The sequence below is a fragment of the Ambystoma mexicanum genome, chromosome 12, assembly GCF_040938575.1.
Source record: "Ambystoma mexicanum isolate Mex_15411 chromosome 12, UKY_AmexF1_1, whole genome shotgun sequence".
Taxonomy (NCBI): Eukaryota; Metazoa; Chordata; class Amphibia; order Caudata; family Ambystomatidae; genus Ambystoma; species Ambystoma mexicanum.
In genome coordinates this window covers 264,937,535-264,958,933 of record NC_090936.1, presented here as the reverse complement: position 1 = coordinate 264,958,933, position 21,399 = coordinate 264,937,535, and positions in this window count along the sequence as shown.

The following is a 21,399-nucleotide window of genomic DNA, read 5'->3' as shown; positions in this document are numbered from 1 at the left end:
CGTGCCAGAGTGTGTAGCCGTGTCTGGGGTCTCAGCCTGTAGTGCCAGAGCACCCTTCTTCTTCTTTTTCAAAGGTGGTGCGGATCCTGAGTGGCTTACGCCGCTCTGGTCAGTAGGGGCAGAAGCGCCGGTGGACTGTGTACTAGGAGTGTGCGAAGGCACAATGACCATAGGTCTTGGTGCAGGCATTGGCTGCAGGGTATGTTGGCAGGGGCAACGTCGGTCTGATGGACCTGGTCCGACACTGTCCTGGCTGGGAGACTCAGAGCTGGGGTGGATAGAGCTGCAGCTGCCCCTGCAGCCTCCCCACCCTGCCTGGTTGCAGATGACATTGCTGCCCCAGATCCACGTGGCCTGGTGACAACAACTTGCACCGCCACACGTGGCTTAGACTTGCTGACCTGGAAGTCAGCCTGGGAGTCTTCCTGTTCCGGTTCAGGTGCCACAATGGGCCGGTCCAACAAGGGCTGAGCTGGGATGGTGTCAGCAACATTTCCCACAACCATGGGGGGTGGGTCATGGGTGTCCCTGATTGGTCCTCCACACATGGGGGTCTAGGTGCACCCTGCAAATCCTGGCCACGTCCCCTACTGCGCCCACCACGCCCACCTTTTGAAGGTCGGCCACCTTTGCCTCCCTTACCGCTTGGTCGCCTCCCAACCATGGCACGGATGTTTTTGTGCGTATAGGAGTAGCAGTAAACTATTGTCCTGGGCAATTGGGGGTGAAAGGGGTAGGGTACTAGATGGAATTCATACCCTAGTGCTCTAGCAAGGCTGTCTGTGACCCCTGGGGGAAGATGACGGGTCACGCAATGCACAGGCACCCCAAAAACAAAAATGAACGTGCACGCAACCCCTCGTAGACCACGTGTGTGGAAAAATGAACCCGCACTACGCTGTGGCACCCAGGAACACAAAAATAAGCGTACGAGTAATACACGCAGTCTACAATGACCTCTGAAGGGGTACGCGACACACGGGGCAAGCACAGTTGGTAAATACGTGCGCGACTCACCGTATGCCTGGAAAAAGAACGTGAAAAAGATTCGCGTGTGCGCGTTGGCAACACCCCTGCCAAAAGAAGAATTGTACGCTGTCTGAAGAAACAGAGGTAACAGGGAGTACGAACTTGAAACGCTGTGAAGTAATCGCGTGTGAACCGACAAGAAGTACAAAATTCACCCACTCGCTCTCCATGAAAAGCACGTACAAGTAAATGGCGTCCTACACGTACCTTTTAAACTGGCCCACATGTACAACGTCACTTACGCGTGTATGCGCTAAGGCCCTTTCCTCCAATTACACGAGCTGACACTCGGACGTGCAGTTTTTGCACGTGTACGATGAACATGCACCCGTGTTTAGGGAAACGCCCTTGCGCGTCACGTCACAGAAGCGCTTACGCGCTAAAGGGCCTTTGGTCCAATGAATTTGCGTATGTGTGGTGTATTCACGTGCTGATTCACTATGCACCCGTCACGAGGGAAACCCCTGCGCACGTAACGTCACAGACGCGCTTAAACACTAAGGCCCTTTCCTCGAATTACACGCTGACGTGCAATTTTTTCACGTGCCAAATCACTCCGTATCAAGCTGGCCACGCGACAACACACGGAAGACAACGCTCCTGCCCAGAAGGCCAAATTACTGTCCCCAAGAGCCGCGAGCACGCTCCCACCTGCCATCTGCTGCTGCCTGCCTGCCTGCTGCCCACGTGCCTTTCTATTTGCTGCCTGCACATCAGCCAGGGGTGAAGTTGCTGTGACCACCCCTGCTGGAACTGAAGACTCCCGACTGGGATACCATCGCTCCACAGCCCAGTCCCAGGACCCAGTTGCCCACCTACACTTGCCTCTGGGGTTGCCATATCGGGCACAACACCATCTGACACCATTGGCAACCTCCAGCCAGAGAGGCAGAGGGCCACCAGCTTCAGTGCCAGGGAAGTTGGTGTCCTGGTGGAGCATGTCCTGGGGGAGTATGATGCCCTCTTTAGAAGGTTGTGCGCCGACTATGAAGGACGGACCAGGATCTGGATGGACATCGTGACTGCCATCAACTACGAGGGGGTGGCAGTCCGTAACATCAAACATGTCAAGAAGCACTGGGAGGACTTCAGGTCCAGGACCCCCGACAAGACCTGGCGCCTCTTGAAAGTAGCGGATGCCAAGGGGCGCCGGGGCCACCTGTCCGACCACCAAATGAGGGTCGTGGAACGCATAAGCCCAGCGCTCCACGTCCTTGTCCTTGAGAGGCAGACCCATCTAGAGTCGAGCGGTAAGTGTACATGCATACTGGTTGGACGTTGTGCGTGTCGTGGTGTGCCAGTAGAGTGCAGGTTGCACATGTGTTTCTATAGGGCCATGCATGGATGTGTATGTACAGGGGTGTGAGGCTGACACATGCAAGCCCTCTCATGTGTGAGACACATGGATGGTGTATGTGTGGATAAGCATGCAGGCCAAATGCAGATTTGGGAGCACACATGTTTGAATTACTGTGTAAGTGCGTGGGCATGGTTGTAGTGTCACACATGGATGTTGGTTCCAGCTGCATGTATCTGCACTGTGTACATGTGCATGTGTGTGTATTTGACAAGTGTGCAACTGTGATGCAACATGGATGCATGTGGCACTGACATGTAGAAGGCTGAATGCCAGATGTGACATGGATGGCGATCTCATCACTCTGACAGTTCGTGGACATGTACACATGCATGTAAGTGTGTTGGTGTGTGTGCATGTGTTGTGTACTCCCCGTGTTTCATGTGACATCAGGCTCACCTTCGGATGCTGATGCTGTTGTATGTGTATGGATGGTGCTGCCTGGTGCAATATTACAGTGGAATTGCTCATGTGTGTGAGTAGAAAAGACAAGTGTGTTAGGGAGTGTGATGCCATGTCTGAAGTTTGACACTGCCACTCATGTACAACTGTCATGTGTGTATCAGTTCATTGTACAGTGCCCTGATGCCTGTGTTCTATCTCTCCCTGTCTGCAGCGTCAACTGATGAAGAGGGCGGAGAGGGGGTTTTGGAGCAAAGCGGCAAAGATCGCACCACCAGCCGGAGACGCAAGGCCCGGCTCCCCTCCCAGATTGTCATCTCTTCGGGGAGTGAGGAGTCAGGTGCTGCGTCCCAGGCCGCAGCTGCCGAGGGTAAGTCCAAGAGGCAGAGGTTGGAGATGGACTCCTCGGCAGCAGAAGGGGCAGCTGAGACCCCACAGGGTCCGACGGAGGAAGATGGCATGGAGTCATCCAGGTTGGTGGGGGGTTTGGAGGAGGAGGAGGTCGTGGAAGGGACATACACATGGTCTGGAGGTGGGGATTCCACTAGTGCCAGTGGTGCAGTGCAGTGACAGGGACAGGAGGCAGCACAGGCTGCCGCGGAGGTGCCTGTGTGTAATCCTGTCCCTGATCCTGTGACTGCATCATCCGGCACCAGCAGGGATGCCTACGTCCAGACCCGTTTTCAGGGAGGGGATGGGCGCACAACAACTGGCCTTCCTCTCCCTGTGGATGTGGCTATCCGGGACCGTGTTGAGCCTGTCCTGGCTGGGATAGCATTGCATCAACGGGGCATGCGAGTTGACCTGCAGTGTTTTCGTGAAGACACTGCACGTCATCTCGGATGCCTCTTTGACCGCGTTGACCTACTGGGACGGGTCACCAGTGCTGGATTCCTCCATGTGCTGGACCTTCTTGCGACCCCCTCCTCACCTGAACCCCCTATGTGCCAGTCGTCCTCCATGCCATCTTCCCACCCATGTATCACCTGGGTACCCTGTGGAGCTGCCTCTGACGCAGCGGCCAGGCTGGTGGAGGACACATCCCTGCCACTGTCGGGAATCGGACGTCCAGCAGGGGTGGCCACCACGACAACTGCACCCGAGCCGGAGGAGGACGTGCAGGCAGCAAGAGCCAGGGCGCAGGCACAGGCACAGCAGCAGCAGCAACATGGTGGGAGCAATGATGGCTCGGGGCCTTCAACATCGGAGGGGCAGGCATCGGCCAGAGGGCAGGAGGACCCAGGATTGCAAGTGTCTTCCATGTGGCAGCGGTTGGGCCACGCCATAGATGCGGAGCGGCAGCGGGCGGAAGAGGCACGGCTCACAATGGTCAGGGCGGAGAACTCAATGCGGAGGGCACTGAGGTGGGCCGAGTGCCTCAAGGCAATTCGCAGGGAGTTGGAGGCCAACATGTCATCGTCCCTGCAAACCCTCGGGGCCATGGAAGAGGACCGCCTCCAGGACATTGAGTGGGAGTTTGATGATGCCCTGGCCCGGGACATCCAAAAGTGAGCCATCATACTAGCCCGCTGCCATTATAAATAGTTAGTTAGTTAGTGTTAGGTTTCATTTTGGTTTTCATTTTATTTTGGGGCGCTTGGACGATACCCCACATTTTTGTACAATAGTTCTTCATTAGTTAGTGTATTATTGTAGGTTTCATTTGGACAGTTGGGCTCATGGACCCAGGATTTCATCCTTGTAAATAGTTGGAGTGTGGATTTGTCGGCATTTGCTTTTTTGATGTTTCCATGGACTTTACTTTTTCATTTCTGTTTGGATTTGCTTTGTTGGAATGAGACTTTGGAGACATTTTTGATTTCATATATTTTGGATTCTGATTTCCTTTTTTTATCATTATGTGACATTCTGCATTGTTTTCCTTATGTCCATTGTTTGGTATTTGATTTTCTTTCACCACATTTTTTGTTTTATACATTTGTTCCCGTACTTCAATGTGTGGTATTCTCTCATTGGTTTCATGCATGTCACGATGTGGGTTTTCACATTCACTGGCACCCATTGTGTGTGTGTGATGGACATGTGTTGATGTACATACATGCCATTTGGGTTGTTTCATGTAAGGGCATTTCAATGTGGAGTGTATGTTATGCTTGGTTGGTTATTTGGGCAGGGGTGGCATGCCGTGGGATTTTGGTGGCCACGAGGGCCCTGATTGTGGGTCATGTTGACATGTTGGGGGGGGACATGAGTGGGGGCCTGCTGGCAGGTACCCCTCACTGCTGGGGGGTGGGGGTGCTGGAAGACATGAGTGGGCGCCTGCTGGAAGGTGCCCCTCACTGCTGGGGGGTGGGGGTTCAGGGGGACATGAGTGGGGGCCTGCTGGCAGGTGCTCCTCACTGCTGGGGGTAGGAGTGCAGGTGGACATGAGTGGGGGCCTGCTGGTAGGTGCCCCTCACTGCTGGTGGGTGGGGGTGCTGGGGGACATGAGTGGGGGCCTGCTGGCAGGTGCCCCTCACTGCTGGGGGGTGGGATGCTGGGGGACATGAGTGGGATATGAGTGGGGGCCTGCTGGCAGGTGCCCCTCACTGCTGGGGGGTGGGGGTGCTGGAGTTGGTGATCATATTGCAAGGTGACTTGTGGGTTGGCTGGGGGGCATGCCCATGGTGGATGGGCTGCCTGCGGGACATGACCAGGGGTGCTGGGTTGTCCCCTGTGGTGTGGGCTGCCTGCAGGGGCCATGGAGGGGGTAGAGGGAACACCTGGGAGGACCCACACTGCCAAATCACGTGTGGGACTCCCCGCGCACCCCACTGGATACATGTACCCCGCTCGCACAGGGCCAATCGCGTGTGAAACTTCCCGCGAACCCCAGTAATGCACATACCCTGCTTGCACAGGGCCAATCGCTTGTGACACTTCCCGCGAACCCCAGTAATACAAGTAACCCGCTCGCACAGGGCCAATCGCGTGTTAAACTTCCCGCGAACCCCAGTAATACAAGTACCCTGCTTGCACAGGGCCAATCGCTTGTGACACTTCCCGCGAACCCCAGTAATACAAGTAACCCGCTCGCACAGGGCCAATCGCGTGTTAAACTTCCCGCGAACCCCAGTAATACAAGTACCCTGCTCGCCGGGGTGTACATGTATTCGGAGGGGTGCGTTGGGAGTTTTACAGGCGTTTTCGTGGTTGGGGGCCTGCACGCCATGTATGGGATTTGTGAGCTTTGCATGGCGCACGGGGAGGGGTTGGGACGTAACTGGCGCTGCTGCAGGGTTGCTGCGCCACTCTGTGCCACGGCTGGTTTTAGATGTTAAAATCCATGAATACGCTGTGCGCGGAAATGGATTTTAGCGCACGTGGCTGGCGCAGACTGTCGCACGTGCACACTGTGCGCCAGCCGCGTGCGCCGCTTGTGCACCGGATTCTATGAATTACCCCGTTAATTTGCAGTCTATGTAGAGATTCATGTCAGCTGGTAAAAGCCTGATTGTTTTTTTGCCAGCTTTAAACACTTTCATTGCACTTAACATGATATGCTGAAACCATCCATCATCATAAAACCCCAATTGTGCATTGCTCTAATGCAGTAAGTAAGAACAAATGGATCTATCATCCTCTTTTGAATCAATCACTCCATGCACCCATTAGATAGTTGTGTTTACTTAAGTCATGTGCAGAAGCGCAGGACTTTATATCACAGTTAAAATGCAAAGCAAGATTCAAATATTGCCTTTTACATAAATAGGCTAACTATGCTTGTAATTCTGCAGCCATATGACTTGGAGCAAAAACAGAGTGTGCTTCAAAGCCAAGAGTTTCCTCTCCATTGTAACACAAATTCACATTGGGACCACTTTTAAAAAATAATAAAATGAGGAACAATCATGCATTAATGAAGCAGCATTCCAAATATTATATCACACATCCAACCATGCATCTGAAAGTACACATTCCAATAATCTTTCTGTCATAAATTATGGAAGAAAAACAAAATTGCTCTCAAAAGTATTTGGGCTTGTTTTTGGTCCCTATCTTTTCTGATCACAAATACAGAAATTATAATATTCCAATGAAGATTGGGGGTCTGTATTCAACAGGAGTGTTAGACTATGAGGTAGGCCGATGAGAAAAATTGGCCAGTCACACAGTGTGACATAATTATGACACAAGATGGGAATTTCAGACTCTTTCAAAATAGTAGGCGTGTAGAGTAGAGGATTCTGACACTGGGAAGAACTGAAGGAAAGAACACTACCTGTTCCTATTGGATGGATTAAAGAAAGAGACAAACTTAAGGGCTGCTGTAGGGAAAGTTCCTGTACCAGGGGATGATTCCATAATCATAAGGGAACCTACAGAAGTGAACCTAATGATGACGGAGACTCCAAGGGTAACACATGAGAGTTTCACTTGGCTTCATGCCTCTAAACAATAATCAATAATCAAAATTGAATCAAAATTGAGTATGAGATTTCCTCCATAGAAGATATAACATAACATTTAAATAAATACGAGCTTTGAGCAAACCACCTGCTCCTTGCCCAGAATGTTGGAGTGGGACTGTATAAGAGGGCATGTGAGAATGGGGTCTCCACATATTAACATATTAATGAAATGATATCTTACAAATCTTCATAAAAATACTCTACCCGACAAACTTCTAAAGAGCTACTTATACAGCCATACCTTAAAGCATGTACAGTTCAATACTAAGCAAATCACTCAGAAGTTCTTTCAGACCTATTCAAGGCACTGAATCGGTATTAGTTTCCATTTGGGACAACCTTAAAAATGCAGAGGACAGCAACATCACCTCAGCACCAGTATTCCTCGACATCTCAGCGGCCTTCAGCACTGTTAACCAGAATACACTAATTAGAAGGCCTGAAGAAACTGGACTCCATAACACAACTCTACAATGGACAAAATGGTTCCTAACTTATAGAACAGAGCTCACCCATTTCCCTAATTTCAGTTCAAACCAATGTGATTTCCCAGGGATCAAGTTTATTGTCACTCCATTTCAACATCTATGTGACCCATTTGATCAAGATCATAAAATCGAATGTGCTCACCTGTTACCACTATGTGGATAACACACAATTCATAGACTTTTCTTTATAATATAACCAATTTCGACTTTTCACATCAAATACAAATACACACACAAGGGAACTTCACAATATAAAAGAAGAGAAAGGGGAGAAAAAATTAAATAAGAGGAAAGCAAAATGATTATTTAACTGTCATACAATCTTTTTCTTTGAAAAAAACAAACAATATTCTTAACACTTCCAATACATATATAGTAAGTCCAGGTTCATGTCCAGCTGATAGCCTATCCCAAAAGGAGTTTGTTGTTAGCCAGGCATGAGGAATGTCGTGTTAAGGATTGCCCATGAGGGTCATTTTGGCATTAGCAAGACAAAGGGACTCATACGTCAAGATTTATGGTGGCCGGGGATGGACCTTGACATTGAGGTGATTGCAAAGGAATAGGGGTTATCCGTGCCTGTTTTAAATCATGAGGCACTGAGCCCTCCGCAAAGGATGAATTCACAAATTTACAGATGGCTTCTTGCAGAATTGGTGAGCACGTTTTGTAAATAACAGCCGAGCAGGGATCACCCTTACACTTTGTAGCCTTCAACTGCTCCACTATAGTAGCCAATTCAGGGACTGTTATGGCAGAGAAACTAAATTAAGGTGTCAGGAAAGGAAGAAGGCGATGGATATGGCAGGGGAAATGTGCACAAAATACACAGTAAACAACCTTGAATATAACAACGTGCATTCAATACCCAAGACTCGTGTATACCACTATATGAAAAGGAATGTAAGGTAAGCACTTAGAACCTCCTTATGACTGAAAGGAAAGTCGGCAAACTCCTTACCCACCATGCTATTACAGATACTGACAGCGCTAAGCCCACGTAGAGGGCAAGCATGGACAGAATCTGTAAGCTGACACTCTAGACGGTACTGAATAAAGAATTTGGAAACAGTACTCACAAGGACCGGAATGACCACATGAATGCCAGTACTCACGAAGACCGGAAAGACCACTTGGATGTCCGTATTCACGAGGACCGGAAAGACCACTCAAATGTCAGTACTAACCCACAACCCTGTAAATCAAACAAGAACCCAGAAGGCAGTAAAGGCAAAGAGTGAGGATGACTAAATACCTAAACCCAAGTCAAGAGGCAAGAAGGACTAGTACAGTGTGGAAAACAAAAGATAATCACACAGGAGCTAGTTACAACAGCTTCCCACACCTAATAATAAAATAGGAAATAAATGTAAAAGTGTAAAGGAAAACATGGCATGGATCCCAATAGAAGGCAAGGATCAGGAGCAGTGAAAACGATATCAAAAGGGAAACTTTCCCACCCAACCAAGGTGAAAAGGCAGGAAACTAAACCTGTAAAGGAAAGATTAATGCAACAAGTCTTTCAGTAGCAAAGGACAATTTCTAGGAAACAGTGAACACAGGCAATTGGGCTACAGCAAAAGGAAAGCTCAGAGAAAGGCTGCCTGCAGACAGAGAAAGGGAGAAAGGGATTTCCAAAAGGCAGAAATCAATTAGGCATACAAATACGAATTCCAGGACAAGGAACAAGAAACACTAACTAGAAACTGGGCACAAAAACTAGGAACCAGGAACAAGGGACCAGTCACGACAGGAACGCTGCAACAATGACCAGTGCTGGACTGAAGCAAACTGAGACTTTTAAAGCTGCTTAACGAGCACACCCCTCAGGCGTGTCGCCTGCTGCACCTGCAGCCACAGGTGTTGCCTATCCTCCACCCAGCCTTGTCCTGCAAGGGAGGAGGTGAGGCAGTGAGCCAGGCATTCTGGGAAGCATAGTCATTTGATTAAAGTAGCAGTAGCATGCTGGCTGCCAAAAACCTGGAATGGATCCGGAAGGGAAGTAATTTGGGAAATAAGGTTTTAGCGCTCCCAATTCATCAGGACACTGTAGCATAAGGTTCGGAGGAAATGTCCAGTAGGGAAGAAACCCCAAAACATGCCCCCAAGTGGCGGGAGCGAAGGGAGCGAGCCGTGACATAAGGGAAGGAAGAGCATCTAATAGGAGCTTCAGCTGGACCTCCTCCTGCTGCTACAGTTTGTCTCTCTTTTTTTAGGGCAATATCTGCCGTTAAACTGTTAAGTGACTTCATGCAGCAATCCCACTAAGTCAGTGCCTCGTCTGGGACGCCCAAGGGAAGCCCTTATTTATATATTTTTATGACAAGTTATACTCTGGATGATAAACCCTTATATAACGCCCCTCTCTTTGAATCCCCCTGACCTCACTGAGCCAAGAAGTAGGTTTGTTTTGCACTTTAAAAGGTTTATTGAGAAAGTAAACAATATATATATATATATATATCACACCTTTATGAATAAATTAATATTTGATAGCACACTTAGGCATATGACAGTGATTAACAATGGATGATGTTACACTAGCACACTGATTTAATTACTGAGAAGTTAGTATAGGGAGGATAAGGTAGCTGAGAATACTTTTATGATTTCAAGGAAATGCAATGATGAATAAAAATGTAGTACAGAAATAAACTGATAGGGTTTCACAAGAGATAATATGTTCACTTTTCCCCTTGTGGCAATTCACTCACCCCTATGCAATATAAGGAGATTGAAGTAAAGCACACAGTTTTCAGGAATACAATCACAATACGATACAAATTTCAGTTCCCCCTAGCAAGCTTAGAGAAACAGGGATGGTTTTAAACACAGGCAAAATTACTTTTAAATGTGGCATGCAAAGAAGGGAAAAATATGCTAAAAATGATTTTAATTCCCTGTAGGGGGTTCAGGGTAGGTGATAGCTATTTAAGATTAGTTCAAGTCACACTGGCAATGATTCAGGAATGATTATCAAAGGGAAAACGGATTTCAGCAGTTGCGAGCAAAAGACGGCTATTTTTGACAGGAGCTAATTTTTCAATTTGCGGCAATTTTTCCGAATGCGTCGAGCGCGATTAATAATTAACGGAATAACTATAAGGAGTAGAAAGTCGGTTTAGGGCTTGTTGGAAAGCTTAGATTATAAGCTTTAATATAAAATCTCGTTCCTAGCACACGCGGTTCAAAAGATACGGACGATTTTGTGGAGATAGATTTTCAGAAATTAAATTTAAGTTTCAGAATGACAGATGCGCTGTGGAAGGTTTTGGATCAACAGGATGGACACACAATTCTATGATGCAGTTCTAGATAGGTGGAAATGGTTTGAATTAGATTATTTTAAACTAAGAGATGACTATGCATAGTTCTGGCTGTATACTCACTCCTGATTTTGGACAGGAATGCGACTTCGTCACGGATCGGGTCAGGATTGTGCTGTAGTTCTCTCTCTGGACAGTCTCTGGCACCGGTTCCGTTCACAACGTGGCCTTGGGTCTGGTCTGTGGTTCAGGATCTCTGGTTCTGGTCTGGTCTTTCTGGATACAGCTCTGCTTTCTGGGTCTGGATATGGTTCTGGCCCAAGGTTCTAGCCAGAATCAAACTGCTTGCCCGGCTGTTGAATAGTTTGGTTTGGTTGCTGGGTTCTTAAGGCCTGCTGAGAAGAGTTCAGCTGGTTGGGTTAGGCCTCTCTGCTACAAAGTTCTGTCTTGGTTCTGGATCTATCTGGAGTTGAGTTCTGTATCTCTGGAGATTGTCTGGATTTTGAAGTCATCCGGCAAAATGCTTTGCAAGAAAGTGGAAAGTGAATTCCCTCCCTGGGTTTCAGTGTTCCTTTTTATGTCTTTTGAAAATGGGTGTGTGCGTGGGCATAACTAAGCCTGCCCCTCACAACTTATCATTGGCCAAGTCCTCCTCTCTCCCTTGATTGGGGAACTGAGTTGTGTGTCATTTTTATGGCATACAGAAAGAACACTCCTCTTGTCAATTTGCACACAAATCTATTTTTGATCCAAATACATATTTATCTATGTACCATTTTTCTAATATTATATGTCCAGTTAACATATTTTCTGTAGCACCAAACCATCCGATCCCTGTCTTTGTAAGATGTTGTGTCCACTTATGACAGAATTCTGCCCTTTTCATCAAGAACACAACCTCTAAAATGTTCCAGAATTCACACAAACATGCACAAGGAATATGGGCATCAGATGGTAAAGTGTCAGATTTTTAACATACAGACATTCGGAGTAATACCTTATTTTCCGCTACTACCAACCAGAACATACCACAGAGTCCTAACACCTCTTAAAATGTGCACAGAAAAATCACAAGAATAATGATATTAATTATATAATTTTGACAAGTCCGTACTATGAATTATCCATCTTTTTAAAATTATGCTCTGGCCCAGAGGGGTGTGGTTTCCTAAAGCACATGGTGGAATTTCTGGTTTGTCCACTTCCTGCAACTCAGGTGTCTCACAGAGGCACTGCTCCTCCCAGTTTCTTCCAAAAGGAAGCCATTTATGACCCCCCCCTAATTTAACATATGCCTGAGCCAAGGAAAGCTCATTGTTCTGTTTCCCTGCTCCCAGGTGCTCCTCCCCTGATTCAATCAGAGAGGTGTCATCTCCTTTTGGTGGGAACAGCAGAAGGCAGCCAGGCCTGCGAATGCAGTGGCTGGGCAAGTTTCAACTCCTGTCGGGGGTAGTTGCCGGGCAGAATTCAATCTCTTCAAGCCAGGCTTCAGCCAAATGTCACTTTTGTTCCCAGTTTGTCTTCATTCAAATCAAACTTACAATTTTTACACATGCAGCTAGAACGCTGATTCGAAGTTCAAAACGATGACATTTAAACAGTTGCAACCTATGTGACACTCAAAAGTAGGTCATTCATTTATTTTAAACATTTCGATTTTAGTGGTTTTAAATCCAATTTCAGTTAAGCTGCTGACATCCACAGCTCAGCCAGTTTTGTTATAAACATTGCTTTGGGCTCTTCATCTTTCCAGATTTTGTATGCACACAAGACTACATTCTGCCAAATGTCTGCTGGTGTTCAGTGAGATTTTTGAATATCTTGCAATGTTTAAAATAGGCATTTTTAGCTTGCATTTCAGAGAAACAAAGGTGATTTCAAAGCGCTTTTTGAGCTAACAGGCACTGCTGTTTTTCCTTTGGCACCATGTTTCACTCATGGTGCTTCTGGCACACCACGCTCGCACTGGTGGGTGGTAGGTTAGGCAACCATTTTGGTGTGTGCAAAACTGCACGGTTTTCCTGGATTCTGGCGCAAATGTGGGATTTTTGGCCATCTTGGATTTTCTAAGCCCACAGCAGCAAATGTTGCAGCATAATAACTTCAACGTGGGTCAAGACACCCAAAAAGCCCCCCGCCCGACTGCACTTTGATTTCGAGTCAAGGGGGAGTCGGGTGCAAAGGATGTTTTGATCCACGCGCTGGTATGTCCGCATCATCTTCTTCCAATTCCGCAGATGGCACAGTTCAGCATCTTTTCCGATTCTGCAGATGGCAAATTTCAGCATTTTTCCTTCATCAGGGTCGATCGATCATTTCTCCTTGCCGGTCCTGATGGGGGTATTGGGCGGTACCCCGGGCCCCTCCGATCTTTGCTCCCGATCCCCGGGTCGTCCTCCTTGGTCAGTCTCCATGGTTTATCTCTCCTAGGATGACAAAGCAAAGCAGCAATACCTATTCGTAGACATTTCCCTCCCACTATTAATGGTGGGGCGAACATATACATTATATACATCAGGAAACATTTGCATTCATGAATCATAGAATTTTATAGGCTATATGTGGAATATTTTAGGGTTGGAACTGTATTACTCTGGAGCGGCCCCCTCTGGTATTGCAGAGGACTCCTCCAGTTGCTGCAGAGTGTGCCTGGGATGGCAACAATTTAACTGATTTATATGGACCCACTTGTCTTCCCCTTCCGCCAAACTACCTTTGGGGATGCGGATCTTGTAAGCGACTGGGGAGATCTTGTCTACAATTTCAAAAGGTCCCTTCCATGCAGGCAAAAATTTTCCCTGTTTGGCCCGGTTCCTTTGGAAATTGTATAGATAGACCCAGTCTCCCACATTGTATTCTTTCCTGGTAGTTTTCAAATCGTAATGGGTCTTCATGCTATCAGCTGATCTTTCTAGATTCCGCTGAGCATAGACAAAAGCATGTTGAAGGTGTTTCCTTAAATTCCCCACATACTCATGAGTTGTGGAGGCATTTATCAATGTCTGCTCTTGGGTCCTGTAGAGCAAATGCTGGGGAAGCACCGTCTTGCGTCCAGTCATCAGCTCAAATGGTGACATTTTAGTTGCAGATGAAGGGGTACATCTGATGGCCATTAGGACCAGAGGTAATCGGATAATCCAACTTGGCCCAGAATCTGCCACAAACTTTTTTAAGAAGCTCACAATGGTTCTGTTGTATCTCTCTACTGCACCAGAAGAGGCTGGCCGGTAAGCAATATGTAGCTTTCTTTTAACCCCCAGTATCTCCCACATCTTAGTCATTACTTCGCTGGTGAAGTGGCTACCTCTGTCTGACTCAATCTTTTGGGGTAGACCAAAACGCGAAAAGATGTGGTTGATCATCAGGGCAGGTGCTGTTTCTGCCTTGCAGTTTGGGGCTGGGAGACATTCCACCCATTTAGTAAATAAGCATGTCACCGTCAACATGTACTTATTCCCCCTAGAGGAGCGAATCACATGGCCTATGAAGTCGACTTGCAAATCTGACCATGGCAGTGTCATCCCCCTCTTTTGGAGAGGCGCACAGTGTGTGAGGGATGTTGGCTGAAATTGTGCACACACAAGACACACTTCAAGTATTGGTCGAGGTCCTGCCCCATGTGTGGCCAGTATGCAACCTCTCTTAAGATCTCAAGTGTTGTGTGAAACCCCCTATGACCGGCGGTGGCCGCATCATGGGCGTGACTTAACATCAGGCTTCGGAATGAGTTAGGGACCACCCACTGATCATGGCCAGCTTGGGATTTCCTTACCAACAAACCGTCTTGGATTCGGAACATTTTTGGACATTTCATCAACACTCTAAGGTCTTCTTTCGCAATGTAATCGGTATCCGTCAGGGGAAAGTTCTCAGGGTCTTCAATGTGTTGGTAAAACCTACCAGTTATTGGATCCCCCTTCTGAGCCGTAATCAAATCAGCATCTGGGGTATCCTTACTCCATTGTGCAGTTGAAAGATCATTGTGAGTATTCATCTGGGACCTAGTGATAGCAGTGACCTGGATCTCCCCCAAAAGGGACTCAATCTCTATTAGATTCCCTTGGATGGCCCTGGTTTTGGCCAGCTGATCAGCTAAGTCATTTCCAGTTTTGTCTGGTCCCTATACTTTGGAATGACCCTTGATCTTTTTCCAGTAGATGGTCATCCCGTTTGAGGTGACCAGATCATCAATTAACTTCCAATGTTTCAAGGGTTTGTTATTAGCACATAACATGCCTCTGGTTTTCCAATTAACCAGGTGCTCCACGAACCCGTTCCGTACATAATCCGAATCTGTGATTATGACCAGTTTGTGGAGCTGATGTTGGACAGCAGTGAGGATGGCCTGATGCACAGCCATCAACTCTGCCACCTGACTACTTCGGGGACCAATTTTGTATCCAGCGGAGGGTTCTGGGGACTCATTCACCCATGTATTCCCTACGCCGGCCACAAGTTATTTTTCCCTGTTGTTGTCAACATGGTAAGAGCATCCATCCACATAGATCGTGGGCATTCCCTCACGCTTGTCTTCTTCAAAGACTTTGTGTGGGGAATTAAGGTATGTCTCTATGTTGTCCTTGATTTTTAGATCTTCGTCCTCGAGACAGTTTTCTCTGGCACAATCATGCAAGTCAGCCAGACCTTGCGCGAGGGGACTCTTCTTGTTTTGGCCATATCTGACCTCCACAGGAAAGCCTTGCATTGACAGAATCCAGGAAGTAATTTGGGAATTACTCACATTTCCGGCTCGGATTCTGTCACTTTGGAGATATTGCAGAAGCTGATGTGGAGTCTCCACTATGATGTGTTCCCCCTGGATAAACGGGCGGTAATTCTTCAATGCCCACACCGTTGCCAGGAGTGCCTTCTCACAATCGTTGAATTTTTCCTCCACAGAGGATAAAGTTTTACTCGCAGAGGAGATTACTTTATTGACCTTGTCATGCTTTTGATATAATACTGCAGTCAAGCATGTATTAGAGAACCCTGTCTCCAAGAAAAACTCCTTGTTTCTGACAGGGTAAACTAGGCAGGGCGCTTGTGAGAGGCTTCTTTTGAGCTGTTTTACTGCCTCGGATTGTTCTGGATCCCATTCCCACTTGACCCCCCCCTTCAAGAGATGAATCAGGGGTCTGGTGATCTCTGCGTAGCCCTCAATGAACTTTCTGCTGTAATTAGTCAGTCCAAGGAGGCTCTTTAGTTCCTGCAGAGTTGTGGGGGCTTTCAGTTTCTGAAGTGCTTCCACTTTCTTTTCCTGGGGACAGAGACCCTGAGGAGTAATCTCATGCCCCAAGAAATTGACACGGGTTTTACACCACTGTGCTTTCTGAAAGGAAAGTTTTGGTCCGGTGGCCCTCAACTGTGTCAGAAATTAACTGATCTCCGCAATGTGTTCCTCCGCAGATGAACTTTTGATGAGGACATCATCTACATAAGCCAGGTTACCCCTTGCACCCAGGTCGGGCATGGCCTTATGTAGGAAAATGTTGAATTCATTGCCGGAGTTGAGGTATCCGAAGGGAGTTTGGGTCCATGTGTACTGCTGGCCCCCAAAGTTAAAAGCCAGCTTGTATTGGTCCCTACTGACAGGACAGTCCAGTACCCATTGGTCAGGTCTATTGTGGTGAATACCTGTGACCCCTGGATCTGGGCCAGCCCTTGGTCAAAGTAGGGAAGAGGCCATCAGGAAGTATGGACCCGTTTGTTGAGCTCCCTAAGGTCGGCGCAGGTCTCCACTGGCCGTTTTGCTTCAATATTCCCAGCACCGGATTATCGAAGGTGCTGTGGACTCGACGGATTATTCCCCGGGACTCAAGGTTCTTAAATATTTCAGTAAGGGACTCCATGGATGCGAGAGGCAAGCGATATTGGTTCACAAACACTGGAGTCATGCCAGGGTCCATGGGAATTGTTGTTGTGTGGATGTCGGTGCGACCACAGTCATATGAGTCTACCGCAAAGAGATCTTGGAAATCCAAGAAAACTTGTTTCAACTTTTGCATCTGTTCCAGAGTCACACAGGCATCAGCTAGGTTGACTCTCTCTTCCACCATCTGCCTGAAGCCTGGAAAGACTTCTGGTTTTGCTATCTCAGCGGCCTCCTCCAGCTGGGTGGAGAAGTCCCTGGTCAGAGTGCTAGTTTGGACTGGAGGCTTCAGGTGGGAAAGGCAGCCCTCATGGACCTGGAAAATCACCTCATCCCTTCTGAAGTCACAAGTCAAATCTTCCTTACCATAAGGGCAGGAAGTGTACACCAGGAAGTTCCCCCCATGCCGGGTAAATATCTTGTCTGGCGTTGTATTGTCATCACTGTCACTGTCAAAACAGTCCTTGGGGATTGGTCCTAACAGTTCATTTCCTAAATCAATGGAGAAATGTCAGTCATCAACCGCCATTGCAATAATGGTGCCTGCGGCTAGAGTAATACTCTTTAAGTCGCTGTTTTACACCTCTATTGGAATGGTGTCATGTTCTATGTTGACTAATTGTGTTGGGTTTACCCCCACCCTTGCTGTTGGAGAGAAGCATTTAGATGAATATAAGCATCAGGGTTTTTCAATTTGTGTCCTCTTTTAACTTTCACTTCCAGGGAGAATTGTTGGGTCCTTTCTGGGATGGTGACTTCCGCTTTAATCTGAATTTCAAAAGCATAAGGTAGCAATTGAGCTGACCTAAATGCTTTTTCTGGATCATCGAAGCCCATGGGATTATCAGCTAATCGGGACCAAGCTTTGAAGTTTATTAGGTCCAAACTAATGGCAAAGCGATTAAGAATATCACTGCCTAAGTAAAAGGCGGCAGTGACGTCTCGCACAACCCAACAATTATGGACTATGCTCTTGTTGCCAATGGAGATTTTGAGCATACACCTGCTTGGCAGGAGATGTTTGGAATTGGGTGTTTCCAGATCCATTTCACATTTGTCTATCAGTTTGAATGTGTGGGAATGGCTGGATCTTTTTGGAGTTGGCGGAACATGGCTTTGCTGATGAAGCTCTTACCGTTGTTCACACACACTCTGGCGAGAACAGAGTCCTTCCCATCATTTAACTGAACAGGGATGAACAACTGCTCTCCAATTTGCTGAACATCAGCCAGGCTCTGAGCTGATTTCACATTTTTCTGGACTATAGGAGTGGGAGTTTCTGATTGTGGATTAGTAAAGAATTTCAGAGTATTTCCTTCCAGTGTGGAATAGCACCTTAAACTGGAGGGAAGGTTGATTTTCAGAAATAGAGAGGACCCCCCATCACCAGTCTGTTGTCCTACTGCTATTACTGTAACATCTGGAATTTGGTTGTTCTGGAAGTGAAATTCTACTTGGTCAGATTTTTGTTCAACCATGTGGCACGTGCCGTTTAAACTAACCTGGTTGACACTCTGTTTTAATTTCATTGGTCGGCTAGTCTGGGTCCAGAGGACCTTGTTTACGCAATCTATTAGGGGTGACAACCTTCTCAGGAGTTCATTCCCTAGTAAACAAGGGGTGCCCTCTGGAGTCACTACTATGACTGGGTGTTTCACTATGTGTAGCCCAATTTTGATGTCCAAATCTGCAGTCCCCTCGACGGGAATTTCCTTCCCATCAAAGTTCTGAAGTTGTCCAGGAAGAGAGGTGAGAGGAATATGGTAATTCTCCCCCTTCCTGCATTTAGTTAATCAAAGGCCCTTTTGAACAGAAGAGTAGCTTGGGATCCAGTGTCCACCAGTGCCAAAATTGTACCCTGCCACTGTACTTGTACCGGGGCATAGTATCTTCCCTCCTTCTCCTCAAGGGGGCACCGATAATGCACATTTTTGGACAACTGGTGGGCTAATTTTCTGGTTTTGGACATTGAGAGAGAAGAGATCAGGGCAGAATTCTGTGGAGAGTCATGGGAATCTGCAAGAAAAAGTTGGCAACTGGATATGGATGCGGTGTTGGGTTCCCCTGGTTCCGGTTCTGGGCCGCCCCCCCCTTTTTGGAGGCAGTCACCAGGATGGGTTTGAACCAGGGGTTTTCGGTATTGTTGGTTCTGGGATAGAATGATGGGCGGCGACAGCTCAATCCCCACATCTACCCAGTGTGGGTTGGAATCCCTTGGGACCCATTTTTCCTTGGGAGGAGTTCCCCCATCTCTGAAGGAGAGGATCCTTTTCCCAGGATCCTCTGAAGATCCCTCTCCCTCAAATTGGAAGACCTGTACTTCCTCCACAAAATGGGTCTGTTTCGGTCCTTTGTTTCTCCTACCTCCTCTCTGCTCCTTGGGTGGCATACTTTCAGGGGTAGGAGATTTTGTTTCCGGTTCCTGGGTTTCCAGGGGCTGTTTACAAGTGGGGAAGGAAGCTTCCTCCAAGGCTTTACACCCCCCTTCACCTTGTGCCTCCTCCCTGGTAGCCGGTGGGTTATCGGGGTGCTGCCCCCGTCATTGTTCTGGAGCACCAGGCCCAGAGTTTGGGGCATTCTGTGCCGGCATGCACATCTGAGGGTTCTGTTGAGCCCTCAGCATGTGACCCAGATCCCGTGCCATATTTTGGACCTGGCGCTCTAACTGGGAAACCCGTTCAGGCTGATACGGCGTTCTGTTTTCTCCCCTGGGCTGATCCCGGGAAGAGTAGCTATCCCTTCTCTGGTAGTACCCCGGGTTGGGAAGATTTGGGTACCCCTCCACCTTTGGCCTCCACTCTCCCGGATTAGGTGGTTTGGGCTCAGGGAAGTGTGGAAAGAAAGATGGATGATTTTGGGGCTGGAAGTTGGGTGGATACCTGGTGAACAAGTTCTGCCCAGGATTTGGGGAATTTATGCCCTCCTGTGGGAAGTTAGGAGGGAAGTTCCCTGGGTCAGGTGCTTGGCTGGATCCCCCCCTTGGGCTGGAGGAGTCCACACATAACCCAGGATGGGTCGGTTTCCCTTGTAGCGGGGACTTACATAGTCAGGGGAGCTAGGGACCCCATTTGTGGGACTACCTCCTTGACTCCCTGTCTGTGACTGGCCCGAGGGCCTTCTGGGCTGAGAATTATTCGGTGCAGGCAGGTTTTTAGGCCCCCCATCTCCAAATCTAAAATGGGGGCAACCTTTAACTCTGCCACCTTGGCAGCAGCAGGGGTGCTGGTCGATTTGGGGCTTTTCTGAGCGTTGTTTTTATTTTCTATGGGCTTCTGCACCTCATAGATCCGGGTGGTCTGTTCAATGACCCAGTCTAGTGACCTTTTTTCATGAAAATCTCTCACTAGCTGGGTTATGATGTATTTGGGCAAGGCATAGAAAAACGTATTTACAAACTCCTTACTGTCCGTGCGCACCTTTCTGGTAGTCTGCGCAAAAGCACGCTTTAACTCCTGCACAAATTCTTGTGGGGCCTGATCCGCCCCACATTGCAAATTGTACGATGCCTTGTGAGCCTTCTGGGGATTTCTGTGAACAGAAAAATGTTTCAAGATGGCCGCCCTGTATGTGGACCATCTTGAATGGTTTTGTTTCTCCAGCCCCGAAAAGAAACTCGAGTATTCTGGGGAGAATGTGCAGTTGACATATTGAATGCAGCTGCTGCTGTCCTTCAAATAGAAAGTCTCCATCATTTGCTCGTAAAGCTCCAAGCGTTCCCAAACAGAATACTTGGCGTTCTTGTGATAAGGGGTGATGACACTCCTTATTGCCTTAATCTGTTTTAAGGGGTCCTTAAGCAAGGCCCTTTTTACCCTATTGGCCTTTTTGGTTCGGGTAACCCTGATCCATTCATCCTCTGACTCAGAAGCACTGCTCCCAGAGGTGCCCGTCTGATCTTCCAGGTTTTCCCGGATTCTGCGAGCCTGGGAATGGCTGGCAGAATGTGGGGACCTGGTCTCCCGTGTCCTGTGATGCTCAGAGGAGTCTTCAGATTCCTCCTTGCTGCCAGGATTTGATGAGTACCCCTCCCACTGACCTGACTGGGCAGAGGTTTTCAGAATGCCCTTAGAGGGCCTACTCTCCCACGGTTCCCCAATAAATTGCACTGTACTTAGGTGCCCATACCCGGATGCCCGCCCATCCATTCCTCAGTGGTACTGGCCTATGAGCCCCATACTTTTGGCTGGATAGTAATCTGCCATCCCCATGGCCCTGGGCTCATGTGCGCCATGGGACATGGGGGTGGCAGAGTCCAAGGACTGGGAGAGATGAAGGCCTCTGGTACTAGGGATCCTGAGGTTATGCTCAGTTGTTTCCCCTTTCCCAGAGAACCTCGTCTCTATCAGCCCCTGCTCCCTGTTGCCATGCAAGAGCCTGTGCTTTCAGTTCCTCAGTTAAGGCCTTACTAGACTCTATCAGTCTCTCCTGCATGGTAACCTGGTCAGACTTTTCCTGTTGCAGGATACCCATAGCCTCTTTTATTTTAATTATATACTGCCTACTATCATTTTCTGACTCCTGGCTCCTGTGCAGCCTCTGCTCAGAAGAGACCAGGTCAGATTGGGCCTTCTCCAAT